General features: G+C 36.8%; 1 protein-coding gene and 1 long non-coding RNA gene across 9 annotated transcripts in view; one reads left to right on the top strand and one right to left on the bottom strand.

The window, feature by feature from the left end:
* The window catches only part of NAALADL2 (N-acetylated alpha-linked acidic dipeptidase like 2), a 1374776-nt gene that overhangs the window by 1061412 nt on the left and 286670 nt on the right, over nt 1-26694 (bottom strand). The window lies entirely within an intron of this gene.
* LOC132532809 (uncharacterized) overlaps nt 10796-26694 on the top strand; it is a 55880-nt gene continuing 39981 nt past the window's right edge. For all 5 annotated transcript variants that reach the window (XR_009544737.1, XR_009544735.1, XR_009544738.1 and 2 more), the window contains exons 1-2: nt 10796-10954; nt 23656-23792. This is a non-coding gene — a long non-coding RNA (uncharacterized LOC132532809). The remainder of the gene's footprint in view (nt 10955-23655; nt 23793-26694) is intronic.

Below are 26694 nucleotides of genomic sequence, written 5' to 3'. Positions count from 1 at the left end.
CAACCCACAATGACCCTGGGTCCATGCTCCCAGAGGGATAGAATGGGAAAGCTATCAGGGGAGGGGATGAGATATGGAGATTGGGTGGTGGGAATTGTGTGGAGTTGTACCCCTCTTATCCTATGGTTTTGTTAATTTATCCTTTCTTAATTAAAAAATAAATTAAAAAAATTAATAACTCATGGATCCCTTGGAATATACCTAAAATAAATTCCTTAGCTATTTCCAAAATGGAGACCTCAAATCTCATCTGCTATATTCTTACTTTAGGTTCCTGAGTATTAAACAATTTGTTCTGCTTTATATTAATGCTTTTCAGCCACCAAGTTGCAGATGCTACCATGATTTCAGACTGGTTTCCCTGGGCAGATGACCTCATGAGTGTACTTTGGAACACCACCTCTCTAAAGTCCTGCCTTACTAGGGAAAGATAATAATAGGCTGAGAGTATGGATCCACCTGCCAGTGCCCATGTCCAGTGGAGGAGCAATTTCAGAAGCCAAACCCATAATGATCCTGGGTCCATACTCCCAAAGGGGTAAAGAATAGGGAAACTTCCAATGGAGGGGATGGGATACAGAATTCTGGTGATGGGAATTGTTACCCTCTTATCCTACAATCTTGTCAATAACTATTAAATCAATAAAATAAATAAATAAGGAACAAACCTAAAATAGATTTCCAGCTTCTTTCCACCCTAAGGTCCTTATTCTTATTTTCTCTATTCCTACTTTTTGGTTCCTCTTTAATTTTTAATTTTATTGTTTTTTCTTGCTTTATACCTTACTGCCTTTGAGCCACCAAATTGCAGATGCTATCATGATTGCATCCTGACTTCCCTGGGCAGATGACATCACGATTTTGTCCTAGAAATTCACTTTGCCAGACCCCTAACCCCTAGAGAAAGATAAAAACAGCCTGGGGGTATGGATAGACCTGCCAACACTATAGTCGCAATCACTGAAGCCAGAACTCACTCCTTATGAACCCCATATAGAATTTTGGTCAAAAGAAATAATAGTCAACCTATACTTATGACCTTGGGAGAACTATTATAGCTTCCAATGGAAGGAATGGGCTAAACAGAACTGTGGTGGTGGGAATGGTGTGGAACTATACCCTTGTTATCTCATGATTTTGTGAATCAATATTAAATCAGTAATTAAAAAGGTGAAGAATAATAACTATGTTGATTTAAGTTTTCCATGTAAAAAGCAATAAAAAGAATTTACCCAGCAGCTTTGAAGATAGTTCAGTTGGCAGAGCACAGGACTTACATGCATTAGTGCATTAGTAAGTAGTTATGCACTTAGAGACACTATTATCCTTGTAAAGATTTTATTTTATTTTATTTTTTGCCTCCAGGGTTATTGCTGAGGCTCAGTGCCTGAACCACGAATCCACTGCTCCTGGCAGCGATTTTCTTCTTTTTTCTTTTTTAAATTTTTTAAATATTCATTTTATTTTCCCCTTTGTTGCCCTTGTTGTTTAACATTGTTGAGACATTGTTGTGGTTATTGATGTCATTGTTATTGGATAGGACAGAGAGAAATGGAAAGAGGAGGGGAAGACAGAGAGGGGGAAGAAAGACAGACATCTGTAGAACTGCTTCACTGACTGTGAAAAGACTCCCCGGCAGGTGGTGAGCCGTGGGCTCAAACAGGGATCCTTATGCTGGTCCTTGAGCTTTGCGCCACGTGTGCGCTTAACATGCTGCACCACCACCCAACTCCCTTTTTTTTTTTATAGGATAGGACAGAGAGAAAATGAGAGAGGAGGGAAATATAGAGAGGGGAAGAGAAAGATAGACACCTGAAGACCTTTTTCACTGCTTATGAAGCAACCCCCCTCCCCTGCAGGTGGACACCAGGGGCTCAAACAGATCTTTGCAGGGGTCCTTGTCCTTCATATTATGTTGCTTAGCTGGGTGTGCTACCACCTGGCCTGAATACTGAACCTTTCTTAGACTACACTCAGAAAAACCAGGGCACTGGGAACAAGTCACTCTGAATGCCAGGAAATCCCACATGACACACCACAGCAACATAGAAAATTATCATAGACTTGTGAGGTGACTCAGCAGTAGAATGCACGGAGTGCATGTATGAGACTCTTGGTTTAATCCTGGCACTACATGAAATGGTGGATAGGTGCCCTGTACACACACATATTCTCCTCCTCCCAATAGAAAAACATTAAATCGTCATAGAGCCTCCTCCCTTAAGTAGATTGAAAGTGGGCAGTGTGCCGTTTATGTATTTCAAGGAAGCCCTTTCCCTAGTGGATAACTCATCAGGCTTCATTCATTATGATTTGGTCCCATCAACCCATGTATTTCATCTATTGCTTCAAGAGTCAGACTGAGCAACTAGAATTTCACCATAGGACCTTTGCAACAAAGAATCTCAGAGATTGCACCTCTCCTTTCCCTTCACTTTCATTTGTGTCTCTAGGCAGCTGTTACTGTAATGATGGCTGCTGGAAGACAGTTCGCTTTTATTTTTTATCCTACTCATCTCATTAAATATATCAGTCTTAAAAAACCTGTATTTGTTTGTTTCAAATAATGTAATGAGTTCCCTATTCACCCCCAGCATCATCTCTAGAAGGCATTTCACCACAGGGTTCCTACTAAAAGAGCTATAAAGTTAGGATATAGTTAGGATGTTTTACAGCTCTCTCAAATAATTGCATTTTGAAAGACTACATTAAATGTGTTTCTGAAGACACAACTGGACAGTAAAATTCAGTAATACTTTGTTGACTCTCCATGCTTCCCTACTCAATCCTATCCCCATCTGATGACTGAAATTTTTCTGGGGTGGCTGGTCAGAGAGCTCACCTGGTTATCTCTGGCACCTGTTTGCTCTGCACTTGACCCAGGCTGAAGCTTTAATACTGACTGTGCTCTCTTATCCTCTCTCACTCTGGCTGTCTCTCTCTCTCTCTTTCAAAAGTTAGTTCAGATCAGAGAATCTCCAAAGAGAAAAAAAAATAATACATAATTTTTCCTATGGTAGCAAAGTGTAGATAAAGTCAGAGTAACAGAACGACTAAGGTAGGGAGTACTTCCAGCCATTCCTAAAGTCATCATTGTAAATTATGTAAATTGGCATTATAAATGGAGCTCTGCTCTAATCAGGTGTTCTGTCCTTGTGCCAGTGTCTACCATACTTTCTTTATTTTTTTTTAACAGAGTACTACTCAACTCTGGCTTATAGTGTACCAGGGATTGAACCTGGGACCTCTGGTGAAAGTTTGTTGTGCTACCAATAGTGCTATATCTCTGCCCCAACTATTTCAGACAGAAACCTTTCAAACTCTTTCCAAAGGGGCTTTGTTTTTCTCCTTATTTATTTTTTCTTGTTTGAAATAGAAATCCTGAACTTGAGGAAGAGGAGGCCAGTAGTCTGTGTGAATAGGAGGGATGGACGTGCAAGTTGATCTTTGTTGGAACCCCTAGTCTACTTGGTAGAACTCAGTATTGGGCTCACCTCAATTATATATGGAGAGAGAGAGAGAGAGAGAGAGAGAGAGAGAGCAAGAGGAGAGGAAGGAGTACTTATACAAGCAGGCATTCTCCCAGGTGAGTTATTTTCTTGATCCCAATTACAGTCCTTTAAAGAACTACCCAGAATGTTTTATTTCCCACTTATCGTTAATTCATCATTGTTCTAACCAGACAGAGCCCTGCCCCACTATGGAAAGAGAGAGATAAACTGGGAGTATGGATCGACCTGTCAATGCCCATGTTCAGCGGGGAAGCAATTACAGAAGCCAGACCTTCCACCTTCTGCACCCCATAATGACCCTGGGTCCATACTCCCATGGGATTAAAGAATAGGAAAGCTATGGGGGGGGGGGGGAGTGGAATACAGAGCTATGGTGGTAGGAATTGTACCCCTCCCATCCTATGGTCTTGTCAGTGTTTCCATTTTATAAATAAATTTTTTAAAAAATGCCCAAAAAAACCCTTAAAATATCAAATTTTAAGTGCAAAAAATACACTTAATTTCTAAATTATTTTCAAAGAGAAAATACACATTACCCCTACAGCCATTCAACTATCCTTAGTCTGTAATTTTGTTCAGCCAGAAACTCTGGAATCACTTGAGTGAGAAAGGACAAATAATGAATTATTTGGTCTTTGTGGATGATTTCTAATATAACTTAAGCAACCCTTTATGGGACGATGTTTTAATGTACAGTATAAGTCTGATTCTAATGCCACATATCTGTTGCCATAGAAACCCTTTTCTTCCAACAATGTGTACATTGACTTCCTTTCTGTATTTTAGGCTGCCTTCCCAAAGACTTTTGCTTATGCGATCTATGATGAGTCATCGCTCTGAAACATGTTGCTTAAACCTAATGTTTAATGATTCTTCAACCTGAAAATTCAATATGCCTCTGCTGTGCTGTTTATTTTATTCACTCTTCATTTATCACTAGAGATAGTATTTCTCTGAATCAATTTAGCAGTGGAAGAAAATCAAGTTGATAACACATAAGCTTAAATACGCAGAGTTCCTTAATATACGTACACATTCCATGTGAATATAGTCTCAAGTGATGGACCCTGAAAATTGCCAAGCTAATTCTTTCACCCATTCCCATGTAATAATCACTAATTCACAATTCTTTCCAACTCCATAATTTCATTTCCCTCTTCATGTTTTCAACTGTTGTTTTTTTTTTTTGGGAGGGAGAGATGTCCACTCTTACCTGTCATGTTCTCTATCATAATTACACAACATTTGCTCCCTTAGTAGATACTATGGAGTCTTATATTATTTCATAGTGTTCAGCCTTCTGGGATTCTTCAAAATACTTTTCCATCTGCAATGTTTCTTAATATCTACCAATTTCAGAGCACGCACACACACACGCATGCGCACACACATGCACACACACACACACACACACACACACACACACAAATTGCTTTGTCCTTGCCTCAATAGCTTATTTGTTGGTATGCTGCACTTAGGACTACAAACAACACAATGTAAGGTAACAACCCAAGAAACACTACAAGGCAGTGCATGATTAATTGCTTGAACAAGGGCTACAGACATTAAAGTTCATAGCAAACAAGAAACAAATTGCTTAGCAATCCTGAATTAAGGTATTGCTCCCCTAGTTGAATAGAGAGGCTTCTGACTGGGCATAAAATAGGTGTCACATTTGGTCCAGTGATAAACGGCATTCACTGAAACCCGTGAGTCTATTATGACAACTTCAATATTGAATCCTCCAACACTTGCTAATATTGCTTTATAATTTCAATGTAAATGCTTTCTTTCTCTTATAACCAATATGGATTTTTAACTTTATTACCCCATCATTAATCCATTTATTCAAGAAAAGATTATTACATGATACCTAGCATTGTGCTAACAATGCTAATAATAATATCATGGCCTATAGGAATAAATGAATAGGTGCCTGTAATTTCAGTTTGTGATACAAAAATAAGAACACATACAGACTCTTAAAGTTGAGTTGTACTGCATAAATGCACCCACACATAATAATAATGAAGGTTTCTTTTAGAAGATTATACCTCTATTAGCACCATCCAAACTACATATTAAGATGCTTTGGTTTTCTATGCTACACTTTTATAAGCTGACATCTGGAAACAAGGCAGAGAACCTTTTATTGTAGAAGTGGGTGATATTATTTTACATGAATATAAATAGGTTCATAGCATACTGACTGGCCAAGCAAATAATTGCAGGTGCCAAAGAACAAGAGTTAGCAGCATAGCAATTTAGCCATTTAAAAAATATAAATATTTATTTAACTGTCTATGATGCTACAGTTTCATCTTTTGTTAGACTATTTGAAAGGTTAAAAAAATGATACATTGAAATTTAGCAATTCTTGAGGTCAAGAGAGCAAAGCACATTGCTAGGAACTCCTCTACTCATCTAGCTTTTGTAGTGCTAGGCAAAAACACCTTGAAAGTATTGAGCCACCTTTAATATGGCTTTGTCAAAATCATAAAGAAATCCAATCATTCAGTTTTACAAAAATGTAAAAATGCAAATAAAGTGAAATGTAATTATGCAGTCTGGGAGTTCTGTTTTCATTTCACTTTCAGTGCTTACCTTGACTTGTGAAACCACTAATAAGAAAGGAATAAAAACTCTAAAATACCATCTACTTCATCTCTTTGCTGGCCTTTAAAAGGATGTAAAGCCAATTATAGTTAGTTAAACTCGAAATTATTCTTTTCCCTAATTTGCAGCTCTTTCTCTTTCTCCTTATCTTTCTCTCTTTTTCTTCTTTCCTTCCTGTCTGCCTTATCTCTATTTCTATCTTGCTGCGTTTATCTCTCTCTTTCTACCAGAGCATTGCTCAGCTCTGGTTTATGATGATGTAAGGGACTGAACCTAGGGCCTCTGGGGCCTCTGGCATAAAAGTCTGTTGTGCTACACTATCATCTCCAGAATTATTCCTTTATAATACATGTAGCAGAATGACATGCTTAACCAGATGCTCTAATTTTATATTGGAATATTTTTATTTATCTGAAGAAGAAATCTTATTTTTGTCTTGGGGGTACAAAGGGAGAACTTAAGTGGTATTTCTTCTCCCATCTACCAAGTATGTATGGCACTTATACATAAGCTCACAATGCAGTTTGTTACCGAACCTTTCCTAATCAGCATGTCTTCTTATTGGTGGGTTTAAATTATTTTATTTTATTATAAGCATTGAGATTTCATAGACAAAAAAAAAAATTGAGATTTCATAGACAAAAAAAAAAAAAAAACACCAAGAAAACAGATAAATCAGAGCTACCTGTCATGGAGAGACAACAGGGGTCCGAGAGGGAAATCTGAACAGACAAATCAACCTATATTCATAGAAACTACTAGCAATTTTACATTTTCTATAAAGCTTTAGGGTAAGCAAGGAAACATGTAAAAAATCATCAGATGGCAATTTGATGCTCCTTGATCTGGATTACCTAACTGTTCCCAAGTTTTTTAGTGTCAGATAACTAAGGAGAAACTGGTATAAAGATAGTGCAGTTCACCATGTAATTCCTGCCCCTTTACACATCACTGACTGTGTAATATAAACTAGATTAGGAAAAACAGAATCAATATCAACTAGGAGAGGCTGTTGTAATCCACTGGAAGCACAGTAGTAAAAAGGTAATGAAGAGGCATCTTGAGAAAGCAGAATAATCTGGTAAGAAGCAAATACTGACATTTGAAATTTAAGAAATCAGGAGTGGAGCCTTGTGGCGGTGCACTTGATTGGACGCACATGTTACAATGCTCAAGGACCAAAGTTTGTACCTGCAGTCCCCACCTGCACAGGGAAAGTTTTGCAAGTAGCAAAGCAGTGTTGCTGATGTTTCTCTGTCTCTTTCTATATCCCTTTTCCATCTCAATTTCTGGCTGTCTCTATCTAATAGATAAATATAGATAATTTAGAAAAAGAAATCATAGGCTTAGTCTTAATTTCAAAGTTGTCAGCCTAAGACAAACTAAAAAAATATGGTAGGAAAGTATCATGATGGTAGATTGTGTCTGATTTTCTCAGTGACTATATCTTATTCTCAACTCAACTGAACTTCAGTGATGTGAAGTCATGTGCAGCCAGGAAAAGCAATGGACCAGAACAGCAAACACCTGTCTCACATCTGTCTAGACAAAAAAATATATACAAAATTCAATAATTTTAGATAAAGTCATAATCAAAGGAGTGAGTAAGCTTTATAATGTTGACAAAGGGAAAAAAACAAAGCATGACAAAAATGGCTTGTTTCTTCTTCAGAATAAGCCACTTCAAAAGAGAATAATAAATTTTGCATTGACCTACAATTTCTACTTTAAAGAACTAAAAAACTAAGTAAGTAGTCATGCCTTTTTAAATATTGAAGACACTTAAAGGGTATTAGTACGAGTGTGTGGTTGAGGAATATAAGTGCAGAATGGCAATTTTTCTGAACAGTCAAGATAAGCAAATAATGCTGAAATTCAAACACAGTTTACCTCTTCACCTTTTAAATGCAGTTTAAATAGCCATGAAAATGTGTTCCCCCTTCAACCTTCTGGCAGCTCTATAACATTAATTAATTAAGTCCATTAATAATTTTGAGAATGTGAGCAGGTATTTTCTCTCTGTGTTTCACAAATGAGTAAACTCCAGAATTCTTATTCCCTTAGAGGTTAAAGGTGCCTTACTATTTAAAGCTACTATAAGATACATCTTCATAAAACCTCTTAGAGGAGTGGAAAGCTACCATTATATAAAAATGACTGAAACTTTAAAAATAAGGAAAGAATTGTATGAAGTATTTTATTATTCTTAAAATAACTACTGTATAACAGGATGATCCAAGCAGGATGGTTACAGTATACTGAGGTACAATTTCACTTTTTTTTTATTTATTAGATAGAGACAGAGAGAAATTGAGAGGGGAAGGAGATATAGAGAGGGAGAGACAGAGAGACACCTGCAGTCCTGTTTCACCATTCGTGAAGCTTTCCCCATGCAGGTGGGGAGTGGGGGCTTGAACCTGGGTCCTTGTGCACTGTAATGTGTGCGTTTAACCAGGAGTGCCACCCCTGGCCCTGAGGTACAATTTTAGAAAATGGAGATGTATATATTTTTTCAAAGACACTAAGGATTAACATCAAGGAAAATCTTTGGATATTATAATCAAAAGGGAAAAAGCAGAAAAGAAAGAATAGTATGTTAAGAAGAATGATAAATGAGTAGACATTAATATAATAAACCATTCAGTAATGAGATGGGGCAGCTACTATTCTGGGTAGATGAAATATAGAAAAGAGGATGGAGGGCAGGTGACCTGGTAGAGTGCATGCCTTGTCGTGTGCCCCTGATGCTACAATGATGTACTTCAGCACTGGGGGACTCTCCTTCGCCTCAAATAAAAAGAATGAAAAAGTGGTGCTGGAATTTCAGCAGTAGAAGACAAGATAAAGCAAATATAGAAATTAGTAAAATGAAGAATTCTCTCATGGGGCTTACATTCCGGAAGATAAAAGAGACAACAAAGTAAATCATTTTAATAGACACTGTTTTTCATAAGAGAAATATACCAGGAAATGACCCAAAGGAGATAGGATATAACAAGTGCCAAACAGTGAGAGAACTATGACATAGAGATAAAGGTTGAGAACCAAGATTACAACAAGAAAATGCCCAGGCAGTGTGAAGACTAAATAGAGCTCTATATGTGCTACTCCTTAGTGTGGGGAGCTTGAGAAACCAACTTGAGAGTTGTAGCACTCAAGGAGGTCACCTAGGAAAGTGCTTGCATTGTCATGTGCATGACTCAGGTTTAAACCTGATTCCCATCACATTGGAGGAATTTTCAGTGCTGTGGTATCTCTCTCCCTCCATCTCTCTATCTCTGTCTCAATCACCAAGTAAGTCCAAAATAGGGAAGCCCCAGTGACAACACACACACACACACACAAAATGGTGGCCAGGTGGTGGCACACCTGGTTGAGCGCACATGTTACAATGGGGAAGGACCCAGGTTCAATCCCCTGGTTCCCACATGCAGGGGGAAAGCTTCATAAGTGGTGAAGCAGGGCTGCAAGGCATCTTTCTATCTCTCTCCCTCTCTATCACCCCTTCCCTCTCAATTTCTACCTGTCTCTATCCAATAAGTAAATAAATAAAGATAATTTTTTAAAAATTCAAAAAAGAAAAAAATGGAGAATAAAATGACTATTTCACAGAATAAAAAAGCTTTTGGTCATACATATATTCAGCTCATTACTACACTGAAACACAATGCGGATGTAATTAAAGAAATAAAGTGAAACCAGCCAAGAGATATCAAGCACCCTGAACTTGTATATGATAAAATGAATTCATTTTATTGCCTAATTTAGCTTCACTATTGCTCAATTTGGTGAGTAGTTAACAAAAACCACTACGTATGCACTTAACATGTGTGCATAAGTATAAATGTACAAGATCCAGGGACAACTGTAAACTTGTTCATCTTTGTGTCATTTGTGCCCGGGCAGATATTGGAATTATTTTATTCATGTTCACATCTGTGTAAAATCTAACATAGCAGTATTAGTAACACTGATAATTAAAAGGACAGCATTGCTTAGAGAAATAAGTAAAGAAGTAACAACTACTGAATGATTTTGCTGAAATGTAGGATATAAAAAATTCACACGAATTTGAAGAAAAATATAGACAAACTGAAAATTCCCTTTAAGACTGTGAGTACTAGGGTGTTTATCATGAGGTGGGCAAGAGGGGTTGGTTGAGGCACAGAACTATGGTGATGGGTATTGCATGGTATTATGTGTCTGGAATTTTATAATCTTGTGACAGTTAAATCACTAATAACTGTAAAAACATTTTGTTTTAATGAGAGTGAGACCCCTTTTCTGTGGTTTATAGTGGTGCTAGGGATTGAACCTGGGTCCTCAGAGCCTCAGGCATGAAAGTCTTTTGCACAACCATTATGCTATATCCCAAGCCCACTAATTATTTTTGTTGGGAAATTGTGAGGAGCCTCACAAAGCATTAAGCCAGTTCCCCCTGCTCCACCCTGCATTCCTGACATTATGGCCTATCTGCATAATCATTGTTTTGCCTGGGAGATCCTCACCCATTCCATTCCTTTGATCTGTTTTCTTTCTGCCCTCTGGACCTTAGCAACAGCTGCTGGCAGGGCCCCTACCATTTCCAGCCCCTCCCACCTTTCCCACCCCTCTCCTAGCTATGTATGGTATTGTCAAACCTCTTCAGGTTCTGTCTTAGCTCTTCTGTCAGACTGAGAGGCTGCTGCAGGCCATTGCAGTTGATGCCACGTGGCCTAACAAGGTGTGCTTCCACCCAGACATTGGCATGAATAAAGATTTGAATTGCTTTGACACCTCAATCTTGGTTCCTGGGTCATCTCACTCCTGCGACGCTAGCCCGACAGGTAAGGGGTGATATCATGATTTCTATATACTACCTATAATTTATTTAAATAAAAATGTGCCATACATGGAAGCTTTGGTTAAAACACCCCACTAATTTGATATATGTTTCAGAGATAGGTGTTCCTTACAAGCAGGTGAGGCAGTGTTTTTCTGGGCTCTTGTCCAAGTTAAAAATAGAAGAATGCTGTATTCTGTTCCTTGAAAACATTGATACTTGATGAGTGTACATCGTCACTCTACTTATTATTGAGGGGACTAAACATTAAACTGTACAAAACAATACATTTCAGTTCATTTATATGGCATATGACTCACCAGTATTTTCCAGAGCAGTTTCTGTTGTTTTTACCATAAAGGGAAGTAAGGAGAACACTTTAAAAGGATTTCTCTATAATCACAGAGTGTAGACTGTGTACTCTGAAGTAGATTGTCCTTACTTATGTATATTATGAGCAAACAATGATGCGGGTTTACTGTACACAGTAAACCAAGAAGTCTTTCAAGACTGAATCAACAGAATTTCTTAATTTTATTTATTTTTATTTTTAAAATGTTTTATTTATTTACTTATTTATGAGAAACATAGGAGAGAGAAAGAGCCAGACATCACTCTGGCACATGTGCTGCTGGAGATTGAACTCAGGGCCTCATGCTTGAGAGTCCGATGCTTTATCCACTGCACTACCTCCCAGGACCACAAAAATTTCTTAATTTTATCAAATTATCACCACGATTCATAAAAAGTATATAATGATTCATTGTATAATGGAGAGAAAACTCCTCCATCTTCAATCAACAAAACCAAAAGCAATGTGTAGCTAGAGATTAGATCGTCTGTCAGTTACTGTGTGTCATTACAGATTCTCAAATTATGAAACCGTAGTTTGTTGAGTGGCAAATTTCATGGCTGAGGAAGTATAGATTAGTTTCCCAGCTCACAATGAGGGATGTGAAATTTCAGAACGTTTTGAACACCTGGGGACTAGATGGAGCATATGGTTCAATATTATTCATAAGAAAATTTCAATAAGAACTGGGTCTGGAACTGTGGAGCTGCCATGTTAACAAAGGTGTAAGTCATTATTACCTAAGCACAGTCACTTACTGGCCTCACTGGAGAGGGGGGTCTGTCAGGGTGTTGTGAGTGGAAATCATTACACAGAATCATGGTTTCAATTTCTGGTCTCATTATCCTGGTTATATACCTTTTAGGAAGCAACCCCACAGGCTCAGGCCAATTTTTATATATACTCTGTAATCCTGTGAAACATCTTAGTGTGAAATAACTAGAGATCTCAGAGCCTTACTGCACATAGAGAGAGAGAGGGAGTGAGAGAAAGAGGGAGGGAGGGAGAGAGGGAGGGAAAGAGGGAGGGAGGGATAGAGAGAAGAGAACAGGTTCAAATAAGAATTTTTTTTTTTTGTCTTGCTGACTAGATCTGTCAACTAGCATCACTGGATAAGTTATTGTGTTTACACATCCTTACTTGATGAAAGCTGACTTGGAAGGTGAGGAGAACCTCTGACTTACAACTTCTTAGGGAAAGGAGAGGCAAATGCTAGAAGAAGAAGGGAAAGGAGACAACAAATAAATATAAATTGGAGGCTTAATTTTAATCCATCATTCTCAGAGGTTACATTCATATATCTGAAACTATTTTTGTGAACAGATGCTTATTTTTTTGGCCCTGTGGGTTACAAAGATACGATACTCTGATCACCCTTTATAATGAGCTTGAGCAATACAAGGAGTATGGTGAGCTAAAACCCTTTCGTTATGAGTTTTATCTTATTTTTGGTTCTGGTTTTATGTAAATTCTCATGGAAGCTTCTGGTCTGTCACTAAGCAAGAGAGTAGTACAAGAAACTGGTCATGTCCTCAAAATGGCATATTCTCCCAGGGGAGATCTTTGCTCTTTAGGACATTACTAGGAGATTGCAACAATGGCCCGATAGTCTCCTGCTCCCAACTCTGTTTCTGCTCTTTACAGTTCACAGATTCTAGTCACAAATAACACATTAAGAAGTGTGCATAGGGCGGGGGTAGATAGCATAACAGTTAGGCAAATGGACTCTCATGCCTCAGGCTCTGAGGTCTCAAGTCTGATCCCCCATAAGCTGAGCAGTGTTCCAGTCCGGGAGGTGGCACAGTGGAGTCTCAAGCATGAGGTCCCAAGTTCAATCCTGGCAGTACATGTACCACAGTGATGTCTGGTTCTTTCTCTCTCCTATCATTTCTCATGAATAAATAAATAAAATCTTTTAAAAAATTGAGAGAGACAAGAAGTGTGGATAACTATAAATGTACAAGATCCAGGGACATCTGTAAAATTGTTCATCCTGTGTCCAATTCCTTCTCTCACATTCTTCATGAAGAACCTAACTTGCAGTAGAGAACCTTTACAACTCATTTGAAATTTTATCCAACAACAACAAAAAAATACATAAATTAAGGAGCTAGTAACACATGCAACTTGCATGAATTTTGAAAATACCATGCAAAATGAAATAGCCATCCCACTGAAAAAGGATACAATATTATATGTTAATAATTTTAAGAAATGTCCAGAATAGACAAATCAGTAAAGGCAAGAAGTAGATTAGTTGTTGCCAGTGGAAAATAAGATGAATTTTGAGTGCCAATAGAAATGGGAACATTTGGGCAAGGCTTAGAGAAATGTTCTATAGTTGATTGTGGTTGGAATTGCACAACTCTGTGACTACACTAAAAACTTTAGAATGGTGCACTTTTTTATTTTTATATGAGTCACTTCAATAAAGACATTAACAATTTTTAAGTATATTTCTTGTTTTTTTTAGGTAGTTTAATACTCATAACAATAAACCATGGCCCATAAAGATAGTGGTTATTCTTTTATGACTGCTGCTGTTTACTCTTCCATGTGGGAGAACAGAAGTGAAAAAACAATCAAATTTAAAAAGATACAACAGTAAATCTGCATACAAGTCTGAGGTTTTAACTACAGGTTGAACAAATGGGAAAGCAAAGTTTTCTGTGATAGAGCCCTCTTAGGATTTAGAAGTTCCTTTTTCTATTATTATTGTGATTAGGACAATTTATAACATCCAGAATCCAGTTTTTATGTAGGTATGTGTTTAGGTCTTTACCTGCAACAAGTGAGGACTTTTCTTTTTGGTGAAGAATTGTTAAAGATGCTACTTAAAGTGGAAAAAAGACTGGTCAAGGGCAGGAGAGATACCATAATAGTTATACAAAAGACTTCCATCAATCTGAGCTACCCACCATCTGCACCCCATAAAGATCTTTGGTCCATACACCCAGAAAGATAAAGAAAAGGAAAGCTTCCGATGAAGGGGATGGAATACAGAACTCTGGTGGTGGGAATTGTATGGAATTGTACCCCTCTTATCCCACAATCTTGTCTATCATTATTAAATCACTAAAAAAACATTGCTCATAGATGCAAGATAAGCATGGCTGCACTATGTATGATAATGCAATTTAGCCAGCTGTTTCTGAAATATGCAGAGGAGTTTTATGGGTCTTCTAAGATGATCACCCTCACTCTGCTCCCCACACCACAACTTGCAAAGTGGCTCATTCCAGTAAAGATAAAGCTCTAGTTTAACTTAAAAGAAAAGTACTTTCATGTTGTTTTCACCGGGCTGACTTCACCGGCGGGTAACAGACGACCAGGGACTCATGGTTGAGCTGTAGGCAGTATCTCTTTATTCATGCAGGACGCAGCACAATCTAAGCCAAGCTAAGCTAAACTAAAGGTACCCTAAAACTCACAATGCTGTCTTTATATATACTTGCCAAGTAGGGTGGAAACAGGATGTGACATAGAGAGGGTGGAGAGAAAAGTGACTGGTGAAAATCAGAGTGTGACAAGGAGAGAATCAGGGTGTGACAAGGAGAGATGGAGCAGGTGAGAATTCTACCACTAAACCACCAGTGCCCTGGAGGGAAGGTGGTGCTTGTTAATAGAGGCCGTGTAAATAGAATGAAGTGGTTATGCAAATAGTATAGTGTTAAGCAGCGGGGATCTAAACCAAATAAAACAGAAGTGGTTTTTAAAAGCAGAATTAGAAGATACCAACACTTTCATACCTGAGGCTCTGAGATCCCAAGTTCAATCCCTAGCACCACCATAAGCCATCAATGAGCAATGATTTGGTCTCTTTTTCTCTGTATCTTTACCTCTGTATCACTCTCATTACAGTAAAATACATTTTTAAAGTGTGTGGGGGGGTTTGACTGGTCAGTACTAGGGATGTGGCTTGATAAACAAAGCACACAATTTGCATGCATGAACATGGTTTGATCCCAGAACTATATATACTATGATCTTTCATTTCTCTCTCTCTCTCTCTCTCTCTCTCTCTCTCACACACACATACACAGTAATAAATATATCTGAAGAGAGAATTTGAGGGGAGAGGGAGAGACACACAGCGAGAGAGAGAGAGAGAATGACTATGACCTACTAAAAATAGGTATGCCATAAGAGTTTTGAGATGGTTGCTACCAGCCATCACTTGCCACTTGCAGGAGGCCAGCTCCACAGGGTTTGACAAGAGGGAGGGAAATGAAACACTCACAGGCAAGGAACCTTGGAACCATTCAGGGAATGGAATGGAACAAAACAGAACATACCATTTATTGGGGCATATTTATACAACAATTTTTGACAAACTCCCCCATTACCTTGGATCCTTCACCTAATTATGTAGTTATTTGTATTCTTGATCTGAGGCAGTCTTTTTCTTCTACTCTTATCTGGGAGAAGGTCAAGAGTAGCTAGTGGTGGCCATGTACATAATGAGATTTTCCTCAGACAGCTGTTTCAACAGCACATATTCCATGGATTTCTCCCTCTAAAAGCTGATTCAAACATTCTACTATGTGGTTTGTCTCAGAATGCTGTATTAAAAGGTTTTTCAATACTTCTCTCCGGACCTGGTTTCCTATGATCACTATGTCTCCTCTATAGAATTTTTGAAGGAACATGGTCATCATCAGATCTGCTTTCTGGGTACTCTGTGTTCATGATGAGGGGGTCAGGGTCTTCATTGGAACTCAAGAGTAGGATGTAATATTACTAAGAAATATGTGAGCTATCTTCCAGATGTGGAATAGGGCATTTGATTCCCTGGTCAGCTAACTAGATCTGTCTCAGACCCTGCCTAAGTATGAGGAAAAGAAAATTATCAATAGAAACAGAGGATAAGGACTAACATAGGGAATACAGTAGACCCCTCTATATTTTTATCATGTAGTATGGCAAGAATATCAGCTTCTGGAATAGGAAATAGATACCAGCTAAATTTGTAGGGTTTTTTTTTTTTTTTTTTGCATTCCACATAAGCAAGTCATTTGAAGAGTGAGGCGATCTGAATAGGAGCCAGTAAGCTAGCTCACCTTGTAAAGAGCCTACATTGTCATGAATGTGACTCCAGTTGGAGGCCCTGAGTTGACCAAGTAAGAGTTGTATGATCCTGTGGGAAGCTACAGTGTTGTGGTATATCTCCCTCTGTTACCCAACCCAACCCCCTCTGTTTCTGAAAAAGCTAGCACAGTGATAAGTTTCAGTGACACATACACACAAAAAAAGTTGGGAAATTCCAACATCAAGCAACAGTAAGTCACATTAACAGTACTGGGAACAGGGAAGGTAAAATAATGCAAAGGGTGCAGAGGGCAGATGACAGAGGGGTAGAATGCAGAATTCACATAAATTAATAAGCTAACCTTATTTATAAAAGGAGACCAAGGGCTGGACAGTGGCATACATATATATTATCAAGTTCAAGGATTTGGGTTCGAACTCCTCACCCTACTTGTAAGGGAGACACTTCACAAGCAGTGAAGCAGGGCTGTAGGTGTCTATCTTTCTCTTTTCCACTCTCTATCTCCCACCTCTCTCAATATCTCTCTGTCCTGTTAAATAAAAAAAAAGGAATAAAGAAAGAAAAATAAATAAATAAATAATAAAAGTAAACTGAGAGTTAGGTCAGAGTTAATGTGTTTTAAGCCTTTCAATTATTGCTACCATTTAATTCTGGTTTCTCAGAATGAAGCCTGCAGTTAAGCAATCATAACTGCTTAGTTTACTCAATCAATAGGCTCTGCTACTCGGATCGGTGCGATTATCAACACTACACATTTCAAATCACATTTCCTTAAATTCATTCTTTAAGGAAAACACTAATTACCTTCTTATTATAGACAATTAAAAAATCTGCACACTAATTAACATCCTCTCTACTCAATTTGAGAATCTACAAATATTCAAAAGCAAACTGCAATGAAAATGGGGGATAGTTGATACATTTATATTTCCTTCTAATCCAGTAATAAATTATATTTGAAGAACACCACAAGTAAAGTTTCTTTCACTAAATCGCTTAGAAGGAAATAGAGACTAGCACTCAAGTTTAGTGACATTAAGTGCATTGAAGACAAAAGACTGAAGATTTCAAGAAAGCAGACTTAATGCTCGATTAATTTCTGTACTTGGGGAAAATATAGTCTTCTAGATATCAGTAAAACATTCATCATTTACTACTATTACCTAAACTAAAATCTTGTTTGAAGAGATAACAAGCGATGAACTTTATAAGACAACATTTTCATCCATTTTTTTTTCTCTGTGTTCTCTATATCCAGACCAATGTGTAACCACAGGAGTGTAATAAGAACATAGTGAATGACTGAATGGACTTAAAGTGAAAAATCTTTTCCTTATTTCTCTCTCTCTCTCTGGCGCCAAGGTTATCCCTGGGACTTGGTGCCTACACTATGAAAATACTGCTCTGGGTGGCCACTTTTTTCTATTTTATTGAATAGAACAGAGAAAAACTGAGAGGGGGAGAAAAAGATAGAGAAGGGAAGAGAAAGACACCTACAGACCTGCTTCACCACTTGTGAAACAACGCCCCTGCAGGTGGGGAGCTGGGGGGCTTGAACAGGAATCCTTGCACAGGTCCTTGCTAGCACTTGGTACTATGTGTACTTAACTCAGTGCACCACTGCCCAACTGTCTTTTTTACTTATTTCTCTATCATTCCCTAAACCTAATCAAACACAAAATATTTTCTCTTAGACTCAAGAAATGTCTCTGGAATTTTCTACTTTGTTCAAAACACCATTCAAAATGTCATCTCTTATGTTTTTGCAATAATCCTTCCAGCAGTTTCTTCCCTTTGATATCACAGTAGATACATTTCCAAATAAAGGTCTAGCAAAGGGCCAGGTGATAGCTCACCCAGTTGAGCATACACGTTACAATGCAAACGTGGTACAAACCAGGGTACAAACCCTGGTCCCCACTTGCAGAAGAAAAACTTTTCGAGTTGTGGAATAGTGCTGCAGGAATCTCTCTCCTCTCTCTCCCTCTCTATCTCCCCATTCCCACCCAATTTATCTCTGTCTCTATCCAATAAATAAATACATAAGTAAAAGACTTTTAAAGGTTTGGCAATACCACTTTCTTGCTGTGCTTCACAGGCATAAGTTTGTGTGTAAGACCCTTTTTTTTTTTTTTTTTTTACCTCCAGGGTTATTTCTGGGGCTTGGTGACTGCACTAGAATACACTGCTCCTGGAGGCTATTTTTTTTCCTTTTTGTTGCCCTTGTTGTTTATCTTTGTTGTTATTATTGTTTTCTTTGCTGTTGGATAGGACAGAGAGAAATCAAGAGAGGAGGGAAAGACAGAGCAGGGGAGAAAGATAGACACCTGCATACCTGCTTCACAGCTTGTGAAGTGATACCTCTGCAGGTGAGGAGTCTGGGGCTTGAACTGGGATCCTTCTACAGGTCCTTGCACTTTCTGCCAGGTGTGCTTAACCCACCTGGCACTCTGTAGGACAGATTCTAAACACACTAAAGCCCCATCGTCTTCATGTTCATTTCTAGCATTCCCTTCACCAAATCTCACACACCGTCCTACTAGCAGTGACTATTATTTTCCCACACCTTAAATAAACTATGCTCTCATCTTCTCTAATAGAAAAGCATATCACCCTCCATGCCCTTAAATCATTCAGCTACAATCATGTCTAAGACAGCAGGAGGTGCTAGGTACAAACACATTTCAAAAGAAACCTGCTGTTATATATCAGTACATATCTCTACTGTCATTTCTCTTTTTGAGACTTTGCTCATTTTCCCTACAATGAGGTAGAAGTGTTTAATTGATCATAATTTGATTTTACTCCAAACTTTGTGTCTTTTGATATTTGTGTAAGTTTATTTGTCCCCCACTAGATATCAGTGGTGTTATCTGTTATGACACAAAAATTTATGAAAAAAAAACCAATAGGCATAGACCACATTTTCCTAAAGCAGCATAATAAAGCTAACTTAATAATGCTTTTAGCCAATAGATGACAGTAAACCAAACCTTACATTTCCCAAAAAGGGCTTTATCCAGTCATTTCACACATACATGGAAGCTCAGTCCATTCTCAGTTATAAAATAAAAATAATGTATTATTACTTATACAATTACTACTATTATTTAATTTTAATAAAATGTAATTATTAATTATCTGATTAATTAAGGAAATAAAAAAGTTCTAGAATATTTAAACAAAGTGAAAATTAAGACATCTTCCAAAAATGCATCTATAGGTTCAATGAAACAGTATATTTATACATTTATTTACTTAAATTAAAATACCATAGACATAATCTGTTTCAATCATTCAAACTTGAATTTCAAAAAATGTAACAAAATGGCTCATTTGGAATAATTTAATAAAAGTAAAGGGATAGCATATTTACTTATTTAAAGTATGATAGAATTACATTTCAAATACAATGCACTTTCTTGAAAAATATGTCTTTGTAAATGAAAATGTGATACAGAATACAAGAATAGTTTAAATATAATTATGTAGTAATAAGGCATAAAGTTTTAATAAGTATAGGTTTTGACGTTAGTACAATTCAATAATTGAAAGAATTGCTAAATAACTCCAAGAAAGGAGGAACTTTTGGATTACAATCTCTTTAAACTTCTAACTCTATTACATAGTCAGCTCATGTCACAGACAAAAATGTGACAAACTCTCTCTAATTTGTTTAATGATAATAGGATAAAAAAATAAGGATAAAGAATAGGAAAGCTATCTAGGGAGGGGAAGGGATGCAGAGATCTGGTGGTGAGAATTGTGTGGAGTTGTACCCCTCTTGTCCTATGGTTTTCCTAATGTCTCCTTTTTAAAATATATTAAAAAAAATAATGAATATGTCCCAAATAATTAAATAATGACTACATCCAGGAGTTCTATTGAGTATTTCGATGGCGTCAAACACTAGAATATGTACTTTACCTTGTTTAATCCATCTAAGTTCCCTATGTTAGGTGTTATGATTTCTACTTTATGAGGGAAGACATTGAACTCAGGGTGAATATTACCTATTAAAGGTAGTCAACAGTAATTAGCAGAGTTAAAACACAAATCTAGTTTGATTTCACTCAAAAGGTCACTTTCTTCACCTCCAACATATATACATATATTTTCATGATTTCTTCATTTAAGAGCCGCCAGGAAAAACAATGCCTCTCCAAACCAATTTATCAGCCTCTGATTAAAAGAAAGCAGAAAGTAATTGCTGAAGTTCAAGTAAATAAATAGTAATTTGCCAGAAAGGCTGTCTATATACGCTGAGACCTTTTTTTTTTCATTCCCATTTAAATTGTTTAGCTGACTTGCTTCTTCTAGGACTGTCATATATCCTATTTAAAATACCCTAGACCACAGTTGAAGTAATTGCTTCTCGTAGGTCTCTTTATATCTATATTGCTGTCCTCACTGAAGCTAATTCATTTGCAGTTCTAGATTGCCACCTAGATTTTTCAATCTGATTGGTGTCAAAAAATCATTGTACTTCACTGCCAGGGACTTCTCTGTTCACTTACACACATTTTCATCAGGTAAATAAAAATGTAAAAGAGGATTGATTATTTTAAGTGAGCTTAAATATTCCTGATATATATATTAAATATTTTATTGAGGGGATTATGGTTTACAGGAAATACAGTTGCTGGTACATATGTAAAACTTCTGTTTTCTGAAAAGCACTACACTTCTCTGAACATGGGACCTTTTTCTTCTAAGTTTTTTGTAACTGATGCTATCTCCCTGGACTTTCTTTTGGAGGACTGAGAATATAGAGACAGAAAATAAGAACTCCAAGAGAAAATCAACCAGGGACATTTCTGTAAACATGTCCCCATGTCAGGGACTATATTTTCTTCTACACTCACAAAGGAATTTTGGTCCATACCTCCAGAGGGGGAGAAATCTTAGGAGAAGATGAACAGAGAGTTCTGAACTTCAATCAGGACCAGGAGAGAAAAGAAGAAAAAAGAAAGGACCCTCGGTAACATGGCTTTCCTGTCTCATGAAATTCTCTCACTCTATCTCATATGGAAAATAAAGTAAAATGAAAGCTCTGAACTCCAATTCCAACAGAAACCTGAGAAAGAAGAGGAACAAAGGAAAGACATCTGGAAGTAACAATAGGTGTAGATGTGACATAGGAAGGAAAAGCAAACAGGACCAGAGACAAAATAGGCAAAAAGATAGATAGATAGATAGATAGATAGATAGATAGATAGATAGATAGATAGGTAGATAGATAGATAATTATGGAAATAATAGTCAACCCACATCTGTGACCTTGGGAGAAGCACTGTAGTTTCCAATGGAGGGAATGGCAACACAGAACTCTGATGGTAGGAATGGTGTGGAATTGTTCCCCTGTTATCTTGTAATTTTGTAAACTGATACTAAATCACTAATAAAACCTGTTCAAAAAGTGATGAAGAAATTATAATAGTAGCTTATGCATAATAGACATTTTTAAAGCTTCACTTGAAGAAGATGCCTTTTGATGTTGACCAAAAAGAGAAACTAATAAATTCATAGCTTCACTTAAGGACACAAGACATACTACACAATCTTATCCAAACTTTAAATTTACTTCTTTTCTTACTCAGACTTCTTGAGAGTCTTGAAAAGAAAGCAAAGTCCCTAAGGATCCCTCAGCATCCGCAATGAGAAAAATAGGTGACAGGGGCTTGGGCATTGGTGCACCTGATTGAGTGAACACATAGCAGTGCACAAGGACCAGGGTTCAAGTCTTCAGTCCCCACCAGTAAAGGAAGCTTCATAAGTGCCGAAACAATGCTGCAGATTTCTCTACCCCCCGCCATCTTCTTTCCCTCTCAATTTCTGTCTGTTTCTACCCTAAATGAATAAAAAAATAATAAATCAATTAAATAAATAATAAATAAATGCATATAAAAAAGAAAAATAGGCAGAAGACAATATGAGTTGTGTTTGGGCACATTATAATAATAGCTAGCTCCAAAATGCCCCCCACAAAATTCCGGGCTGTATGGATTAAGAGACACATCTAGAAAACAAAAGTGACAATGGTATCAAAATTGAATGTCTGTATTACACAACCATTGCCATATACAAGGGGGGGGAAAGAGGGTGTTATAAAGAATTACCCAGGGAAAGCACAAATACGCTTTCTCAGCTGTTTCTGGTATAGTATTAACAAGGTAGCAGTTCGAGGACAAAATGTTCAAAACTTTAGAACTGTTGGGGGTGGTTATTTGAAAAGATCCAGAGCATGGCCCCCCACAGCTGAGGTAACCCATGTTGTTCCTGAGAGTTTTATCAGTGGTTACCATCTTAACTGCCAATAGTAATTTGGTCACAGAATTCAATGAACAAAACAAAAAAGGGACTTTCTCTCTACTTTGACTACTTCTTTCACTGCCAGGCTGATGGGTGAGGATAGCACACTCATTATGGCAGGTGGGCAACACTCAAGCCACAGGAAATAATATAAACAATTTCTTCTATTTATTTTCATTTTTCAGCAAATGAAATTCTACTGAATTATATATTATATATAACTATATATAATATATTCTTCAAAGTTGCCCTAAATCATGCTTTCATGAACATCACTATTAGTTAACCTAGAAAAGATAAATATATATATACATATATATGATTGGTGTCCGTACCCTCCCCTGCTCCATCAGCTCCTGTAATAAAAATGCCAACTACCTGAAACTTTCAAAACCACAGGGAGCTTCCCACCTTTTAATATTTACATAACGACTGTTAACTAAGCACTGCCCTGCCTGCAGGGCTTTGGTTTAATACCCACTGGTTCACGATGTCTTTTTGCTCCAGCCCCTCTCCTAGTACACCCTGATGTGCACCAGTCTCTTTTCGCTCCACCCTCTCTAGGGCACATCCTGTTTCCACCCTACTTGGCAAGTACGTATATATGGACAGGATTGTGATTATAGATAGTTTAGATGGCTTAGATTGCGCTACGTTTCACATGAATAAAGAGATACTGCTTCCCAGCTCAGCCATGAGTCCATGGTCGTCTGTCTCCCACCCATGAAGCTAGCCCGGCATAATGGCGCCTGAACAGGGACTGGCATATGCACATACCAACACTTCTTCTTCTATATTTTAATCATTTGTCTTAGTTCTCCTCTTCATACCCTATCATACAGAGTGTTCTCACTGTTTTCTGGTACAAAAGTTACTACTGAGCTATTTTATTTGTTTCACAGTTTCTATGAATTTATAGTTTAGACCTAAGCATTAGCATTGCCCAGTAATAGTTGTATTATATGTGGTTGATTTGATTTCTGCTTTCTAGGTCACTGAAAAGGGAATTAAATATGCAGTACATGAAAGTTGCCTTGAATAAAACTATGAATTAAAGCAACAAATTATGGAATATAGTACATCTGACTATAATAATCACCATTTGGAAATTCTACAAGTGTGCAGCAGGTGAGTGAATAATGGCATTCTGTCTTAATTTCAATTAAAAAATAAAACAAAAACAAACAAACAAAAAAGCAGCAGACAGTGGGAGAAGAGTGGCTAGCAAATAGACCACTCTGGCAGTAATCATCTGTGTGTTTCTAAGAAAACCTTCAACCTCTTTGGATCACTCAGAGCAGACTTAATTACATTGTTGCCAAGATCTTTCTTTTCCTTTAAAAATTGTATCATTATGGGCAGGGGAGATAACATAATGGTTATGCAAACAGATTTATATATCTGAAGCTCTGGGGTCCCAGACTCAATCCTCTATACCACCAAATGCCAGAGTTGAACAGTGCTCTGGGAAAAAACAACAAACAAAAATCCCACTATATTATTGTATGTTCTCTTTCAGAATCTCAGTTTACATTTAAAATCAAGGGTGGAGGATGGGGTAGATTAATTAAGTAGTTCCAATAGACTCTAAAATGTTTATATTTCTAAAACTGTGGAGGATTTTATTTATACATTTATTTATATTTATATTTATAAACAGGAGAAAACAAGAAAATTGATGTATACAGACCTTGAGAAAATCCAATTTCAAATCATTTTCAACCTACAATTTTCATCAACTTGACCATTTTCACAGGTGTTTTTCATTTTCTACCCCACTAATACCAGATAGATTGCAAATTCACTGAACTTTGCTGCACTCAAATATGCATTTGTGATACATTCTACTTGAACATTTTTCCCTAAATAATCTGCCTCAATGCATAAGATCCTAAGACTTCATCATATTATTATACTCTTATACTTCTCTGAGTAGTGGATTTTTAAATTCGTAGAATGTTTTCAAGTCAAATCTATAGATCCACATAGTACATCTAACAAAATAAAATGAGATCAATCCAGTGTTTTAGTAGATTAATTTGTATAGGGTCAAACAGTACATTAGACACTTGAAAAACAATTAAAATTAATGTTTATTGCTTAATTTCCTTTGAAATCATGACTTCTGCCACTTTTTCTCAGTCATTATAATATTTTTCTTATATCAAGAAATATCAAGTACTTTCATGTAAAGAATCATGCTTATCATACAAATACATTAAATGACTAATTATAGTAATTGTGAGAGTATCTCTTCAAATTATTAATGGTTTCATTTTAAGCTATGACAATAAGATTGCATATTTTATTAATGAAACTGCTATTGTAATTAGTTATTTCTAGTAAATAGATCCTTTTTAATGAAAACTAATCTGATTAGCTAAGTAAATTTCAATACATAAGGAGTTAATGCTGAAAATATACAATTCTAGGGGAATGTAGTAACCCTATGAAGTAAATTTACTTCAGAACTCAGTTCTCAATTCTTACTTGGACACCTTTAAATTAATTTAAAAATCATTTGATAGATTTCTTTCTCCCTTGTCAGTTGGATTCTTCATATCCTAGTCCAGAGGAAAGGAAACATGGGTCCTTTAATGAAATTAACTATTCAATGTCAAATTCTAGTTTAAACAGCAACAGTGTGCTAAAGTTGCTGAGCTCAGAAGCTGATCAAACTTAAATTAGTATCAGGCTTCTACCACAGCAGAATGTTAAGCAAAATGTGTAACAATGAAATAGGAACAAAGCTGTATCTTTTCAAACAATTTCAGAGAGAATGGAAATGAAATGACACATCTGAGTTACTTAGAAGTATCTAGTACTCAGTGAAGAGGGGGGGTTTAAATAAACTTAGCCAAGAACATGATAGACATGTACACTGAAAATTGTAAGTCTCTGGTGAATCCTGAAGACAACACAGATAAATTGAGATATATTCCATGTTTATGAAATGAAAGAACTAATCTTATTTAGATGTAGTAAAGCACTAAAACAATCTATAGGCTGGATGACATTCCTATAAAACTCTCAGAGTCTTTTCCTGGAATTAGAAAAAAAATAATTCTAAAACTTGTAAGGAGCCATGAAAATTCCTGAATAATCAAGACAATCATGACAGAAAAAATAAACGAACTGGAGACATCATACTTCCTGATTTCAAACTATATTCGTAAACTACTATGACACTTAGAGTGAAAAGAACATTCCAACAGAATAGAGAACTCAGGAGTGAACCCAAGAAAATGTCAATAAATTTGTAAATAAATCACACAAAAATATAAAATGGAGGGCAGGGGTAGATAGCATAATGGTTATGCAAACAGACTGTCATGCCTGAAGTTTTGACATCCCACGCTCAATCCCCTGCACCACTGTAAGCCAGAGCTAATTAGTACTCTGGTGAAAAAAATATATATGTATATATATACATATAAACATATATGTATATACATATATATATAGATATATAATGGATAAAAGATAATCTCTTCAATAAACGATATTGGATAGTCACATGCAAAGCAATGAAAATGTCCTTATTTATTTATTTACTTGTTTGGATAGAGACACAGAGAACGTTAGAGAGAAAGGGAGAGGTAGAAAGGAATAGAGAGAGACACCTGCATCACTGCTTCACTATTTGTGAAGCTTCCCCCCTGCAGGTAGGAACTGGAGTCCTGAGCCCAGGTCCTTGCACATGGAACATGTGCACTCAACCAGGTGCTCCACCACTTTCCCCTAAAACTGGTCACTATTTCACCTGATCCAAAAGTTAAAGACTTGAATATAAGACCTGAAACCATTAAATCCCTTGGCATCTTGGTACTGATATATTTGATTTGATGCCGAAAGCAAAGTAACAACAGCAAAAATAAACTAATGATTTAGAACTCAAAGGCTTCTGTATAGAAAATTAAACCATCATCAAAATGAAAAGGAGACCTAGAGAATGGGAGAAAATCAACATATATCATATATCAAATAAAGGTTAATATGCAAAATTTAAAAAGAACTTTCATGTGATTTA

The sequence above is a fragment of the Erinaceus europaeus genome, chromosome 14, assembly GCF_950295315.1.
Source record: "Erinaceus europaeus chromosome 14, mEriEur2.1, whole genome shotgun sequence".
Classification (NCBI taxonomy): domain Eukaryota; kingdom Metazoa; phylum Chordata; class Mammalia; order Eulipotyphla; family Erinaceidae; genus Erinaceus; species Erinaceus europaeus.
Note: the sequence above shows the minus strand (reverse complement) of the source record. Positions and strands in the feature narration are given on the sequence as shown.